The 5,980-nt window shown below is 49.5% G+C and overlaps 1 pseudogene; it reads left to right on the plus strand.

The window, feature by feature from the left end:
• Positions 1-235: 235 nt before the first annotated feature.
• Positions 236-411, plus strand: LOC121440367 (annotated as a pseudogene).
• Positions 412-5,980: the final 5,569 nt, after the last annotated feature.

The raw sequence follows: 5,980 nt of genomic DNA on the forward strand, positions 1-5,980 counted from the left end.
AGGATCATGGCTCAGTGGGTTAGGTTTTCCCATGCAAACCTGAGAACCTGAGTTCAGATCACCAGCGCCCACGGAAAATCCAGGCACAGCAATACTCTTAAACCCTGGAGCCGGCATGTCTGGCGTGGAGGACAGATTGCTGGATCCATCCGCAAAGCTCTCTGGCCACTCCGCCTGACAAAATCAGTGAGTTTCATGTTCACTGAGAGACTGTGTCTTAAAAGATAAGGTAAATCTGCAGCCAACTAAGCTGCACGGGAGGTCCCCTTTCTCAGCGGGGCGCGCTGTGCAATGGTTGCCAGCAGCTTCTCACTGGGGCCTGGTGTGCAATGCTTGCCAACAGCACACTCGTTCGGAGTGACCTCACCCTGTTGCCTGTATGGGCTCCCCCAAGGGACCTTGGAGACAATCTTCTGAAGGCTCTTCGAGCTCTGACCTCAATGTCGCCTCCAATCTAGGCCCCAGACAGGTATTCGCTGTGCCCTAGGGAAGCCTCAGGTCACCACGGCCAGGGGTCTCACTGTCCAGGCCATCACGTCCACCTGAATCATGCCTCAGAATAAGGAACATCGGATGGAGGCCCTACGTAAAGCCAAGTTCAAGCTCTCCGTGCTGCCAGAGGCAAGTGGTGTTATTAAGCCCCTTCCTCCCACTTTCTTGCCCTGGTCGTCCTCACTGAGTTCTACTTTGTCTGTCTCTCTCAAAGAGGTGAGGCTTCACTAAACTGAATGTAGATTGATCTGAAGGACACAGTCGCTGAGAAGTGACTCGTTCCTGATGGCCGAGGGGTCAGCTGCATCACCAATCCTGGTCCCACGGGCATTGGCGGGCCCCGCACTCCTCGGGGCTTCTACTGTGGTGCTACCCTCTACCCTACTAAATCATGTTCAGTAATAAATATCACATCCTGTCTGGGAAAAGAGGGGTTACAGATGATACGCAGTGTCAGCCTTTGCCCTACACAGTCACACACACGGCAGGGGTGAGGGTGAAACACAAGAGGAGGAAGGGAATACTAGGGAGGGAGAGGAGGGATGGAGGGAGGGAAGAGGGATGGAGGGATGGAGGGATGTATGTGGTAGTAAAGTCAATGGGCTAGTAAGATGGCTGAACAGGCACGTTCCACCAGGCCTGATGAGTTGGGTCCAATCTCCAGGTCCGACAACTTCAGGACTCACTCCCAAGGTCTATCCTCTGTCCTATCTGTGTACGTGTGCGTGTGCGTGCACACACACACACGTAACATTTTTGTAAAAAAGAAAAAAATCCATCAGGTTGGCCTTCAAAGGAAGACTAGAATTCACCATGAAAATTTGGGACAAAGAGTGGTAGGCAGAGCCACAGGACGGGAAGGACAGGAGAATGTGATCCTCCTTCCTCTCTCCCCTCCCAGAAGGCTTTTGTTCTCCATCATAGATTCATTTCTGTAATCTACACAAAGAATAGGCTTAGCTCACAAACTCCGGGTAAAAGGTCAAGCAATTTCAAGTGTGCTGAACAGGGCTGGAGAGATGACTCCATGGTTGAGAGCTCCAGCTGTGGTTCCAGAAGACTGGGATTCAGCTAGCCACCGCCGACTTTGGGTAGCTCACAACCCCCTGTAACTCAAGCCCTAGGGGAACTGAGCCTAAAGTCTGACCTTCCTGGTACTGACACACACTGGGAATATGCTCGCAAAGACTCAACAAGGAAGATAAATGTCAAATGTACTGAACACAGATTCTCGGGATTCCTTCAAAAGATACAGCACAGGACAAGAGTAAGAGAATGACACAAGAATCAGACAAACACACACGCACGCACACGCAGAACTACGTGAGTAAAATTAAACTCTAAAGAGAACACTAGAAAATGCTCGTGGAAACACCCACCGAAAATACTGAAACTGTAAGTGCCTATGCACACACTCACAGATAAAATATTTTTGACCAAAGGGAAGGGCAGGGATCTTCCAGCCAGTGTTGAATAATGCCAGAAATGAGTCTGGATGTCTTTGGGAAAAGCCAGAGCCCCACTGCAAGCTCTAAGCCAACACGTGAAGATCTGGCTCTGCCTCGGGAACCGTGTTAACAGTCTAGCGCATCTGAGCACGAAACTACAGAGTTGTGCTCTACTGAACGTCTGAGTGAGCAGGTGGGGCTGGTTTTCCATTTGCAATGCAGTTGGCTCTGTGACCTCATGAATGGATGAAAGCAAGCACGGAAAGGCGGATCCCACCGTTATTTATTTCTTCCTGAAATAAGCAAGGTAACATTCACTTTGGGCAGGTGACAGAGAACCAAAGCAGCCTGTCGTAGAATCAAATGACATTGGCTTCCTGAATGTAACTGGCCCTGCTGGGGAGAATGTCAGGGTCAGGAGGGTCCACACTTAAATGTTGCTACTCACAGAACTGTTGGGGTTCACTTCATGGTCAACAGAGTCTCAGTCTTATTTCTAACCGACAAAGTAAAGAGAAAGGAGCTGCACTGACTACTACTAACACCCTCTGGGCACGGCTATTGCTCCCTGTGCCTCCTCCAGGTGAGCTTCAGAAGGTTTCTTCACAGCTGTAAGGACCAGGGACTGAAGGTACGTTTCAACTACCGACACATCCTGCTCTTGCTGTGGGAAAACGGAGAGTTAGGGGATCATTGTTCCATCTCTGCCCTTAGGAAGCCATTCCGAGGCACACAGCATCACAGACCCACGACTTACACTTTCCATGATAACTCTGTCCTGCGCCTTGGAGATTTGTTTCTTCACTTCACTTTCTTCGCCACCAATGAGAGTTTTGCCATGTTCATGCAAGTCCTTGGCTTTCTGAAACAAACAAACGAACAAATCTCCACTCGAGTCTGGCTTGACACCTCACCTCATGTAATTTTAAAAGAACCGACTTTGCATAGCCAAAGGATGCTTGTTAGGAATTCAGAGTAAGAACAGTGGCTACTTCAGCACATCTAAAGAGTTACTCCACTTCAGGAAACCTTCCAGTCCCCCATTTTAAGGTGGTATCATTGTGGGACAAGAAGAGCAAAGGGACTTATCTGGAAAATGGGTGGAGATATGTTAAAGGCCTCACGTGGGGCAGACCTGGGAGGCCAGGCATGGGCCCACATTGGAGACTCCCCAAGGATTCCCACACTGGACACCCCCAAGGCTGCCCAGAGGAAGGAGCCATTTGCCATGCCCATAGAATGTGATTTTCACCGAAGAACACACAGTGTGCAATCCCACGACCCTTCGGTCTAAGGAAAGCTCAAGCCAGGACTCAAATCCCTCTGTTCTCTCAAAGGACACTGCAGGGGTGGACACAGAGGAGAAAGAAGTGTGTCGCCCTCTGTCCAGAAAAGGGCAAAACGCCGGTCCAGTCCCTGCCCTATTCCCAGGGTCCAGAGCAGCTTAGGAACAGATGACCTGCACACTAGCTGAACACAGGTATGGAAGGGGAGCTTGCTGGGCTGGCGGCTGAAGAGGACACAGATGGCGACTGCAAGCAGTAGAAACATTAGGGAAGACAGCGCACATGGTGCTTTCTGGGCACAAAACAGAAGCAAAGCATGGGTAGGGAATGGGAGTCACTTCAGGAGAAGCTGGTACTCTGGGAGGGAAGACGGGGAGACAGAAGCAAGCAGCCAGTGAAGCTTTCAAGAAGGTGTGGGTGGTGTGTGTGTGTGTGTGTGTGTGTGTGTATGTTAGAGGGTGTTGTGCGGAGGACACAGGAAACAGAGAGAACAAAGCAAGAAGGCCACCGGGAAATCTGGGAGAGGGAAAGGCCGTGTTTCAGGACAACAGTCTCTCAGAGGCAGAACTGAGGACTAGGAAAGGAGGGAAGCCTGGGTGGAGAAGCAGAGGGAGAGCGAGAAGAGCGAGCACAGGGCAGAAGGGACCACCTGGGAAGCCAGAGAAACCCAGTCACAAGGCTCCCTCTGAGCTACTGCTGCTGCTCACACTGAGCACCCACAGTTAGAAGGGAGCCTTTCTGGGTGGCTCTTCCAACAGGCTCCCAGGCAGTACTCAGCTGCATTAGAGCTGCATGTTCCCTTTCTTAAGCTCTTCCTAAAGGCCTAGATGTATGTAGGTGGCTCTCAAGGTCTTGAATACTAACTTATATTTCTGCGTGCATGGGGGTGCAGGAGAGTGTGCATGCACATGTGTCTGAGTATGGCGACCAGAGGTCATAACAAATTCAAAGTGATTTCCTTCACGTGTACCTGTCTGCAAGCATACGTGTGCACTCGGGAACACCTGCGCCTTCCAGAACCCCTCACCACATCAAGTTTTGAGGCAGGGTCTCTCACGAAACACGAGGCTTTACAGTTTGACTGTTCTGGTGGTCCCACAAGCCCCAGGGATCCTTTTGTCTCTACCCTCTCCACTCTGGGCTTATAGGCACATTCCTGGAGTACACGGGGGTGCTAGGAATATTCACTAGGGTACCAACAGGGGTACTCACACTTGCTCAGAGAAGACAGACCTAGCTTCTCGCCAGCATCCTGAAAACATTCAATTTACTATGACACATGGAGCACTTTAGATAGGGCATCTGAGTCGGGTCTGAGGAGAGATCTTTCACAGAGCATTTTAATGAGAGCATCAAAAAGAATTCCCACTGAAGGGCTGCTTCAATCCCTGGATATACAGAGGTCACTTAGGACCTGGAGCTTCAGCAAGGGTAGAACTGCCAGCTCGCAGTTCAAAGAGGATTAACCCTCTACCAGTTTTTTTCATTTCCCACATCTCTTGGGGAGATGCTGAAACGCATGACCACCAACACTGGAGAACAATGCTAATGTCGGAAGACTATAAATGTATGAAAGAAAATAAAAGCTACCCTTGCCCATTGTGTATTTCACTGATCTGTCCAATCCAAACAGTCAGAGAAAACCAGAAGGATCCCCAGACGTGCCAATCTCCATCGCAATGTCACCGGAGGTCCATAACTCATCACTGCGATGCACTGTGATCCTCTCTAAGCAGAGCTCTCGTCACCAGCTCCTGTGCTAGAAAGCTGCCCCCGACACTGTCATCGGCTTCCCAGGTCAAACAAACCTTAGCATCGCTCCTAGGTGTGGGGAAAATTTTCCCAAGAGAGTGTGATCATGCTCTGCAAAACTAATTACTTCTCCCACAAGCTGAGAAAGGGCCAATCTGTCTTCTCCTTTTATAGACACGTGGCATGGCATAGGGGTGTGTTCTGTTGACAAGTGCAATCTACCAGACCTTCAAAAATGTGTCACGTAAATCTTTAGCGTTTCCAATCGTAGTTTCGTGATCCCCTATAGCTTTCTGTAAAATCTTCATCTGCTTCCAAGTTATAAGCTGAAACGTAGGAGAATAATGACAAAATGTCAGTACAACTGAACATCCAACCCTGCTGCCAGTCACAGAAATCGCTTCCCGTGATGTTTTGTGTGCTGACATTTCAAGAACGCGTTTGAAGACATGCCCTTCAGTGCCAAAAGCAACATAACAAGACCTGACCTGTCACAGAGGGAGATAGTCCGTCTAGCTGGTGCAAAAATACTATAAAATCGTTATTCAGTTTGAAATTAACATAAGCCCCACCTCATCTGTGGATTCCCTCCTCACTCGCCAAAATTAAGCACAAAACGTTCCTTTGTTTATTCACAAAGTATTTTGAAGACACCGAGGGCACGGACTAGCTTCCAAGGAATCCCTTCTCCCAACCCTCCCCCCCCCCCAAAAGTTCTTCATCAATCAGTCATTCCCCGGAGTGTGACATCATCCCATCAACTGTATTATCGACCTAATAAGAAGGGCAGGGAAGACGAATAGCAAACATACTGCAGCTCCTGTGGTCAAACATTCCACAGCAACATGTCAAAAACTGCAAGCACTCGATACACAAAGTATAGAAAGGCAGGGATTGTTCACGGCTCTGCTTTCACCCTCCTAGGAAACTGAGGCAGGGAGGTGACTCATTTTCTGAGTTTTCATGAGGAGCAAGCAGCAGGACTATGGCTGCATGGCAATC

The sequence above is a fragment of the Microtus oregoni genome, unplaced genomic scaffold (genome assembly GCF_018167655.1).
Source record: "Microtus oregoni isolate MIOR12 unplaced genomic scaffold, Mior012 000067F_005, whole genome shotgun sequence".
Taxonomy (NCBI): domain Eukaryota; kingdom Metazoa; phylum Chordata; class Mammalia; order Rodentia; family Cricetidae; genus Microtus; species Microtus oregoni.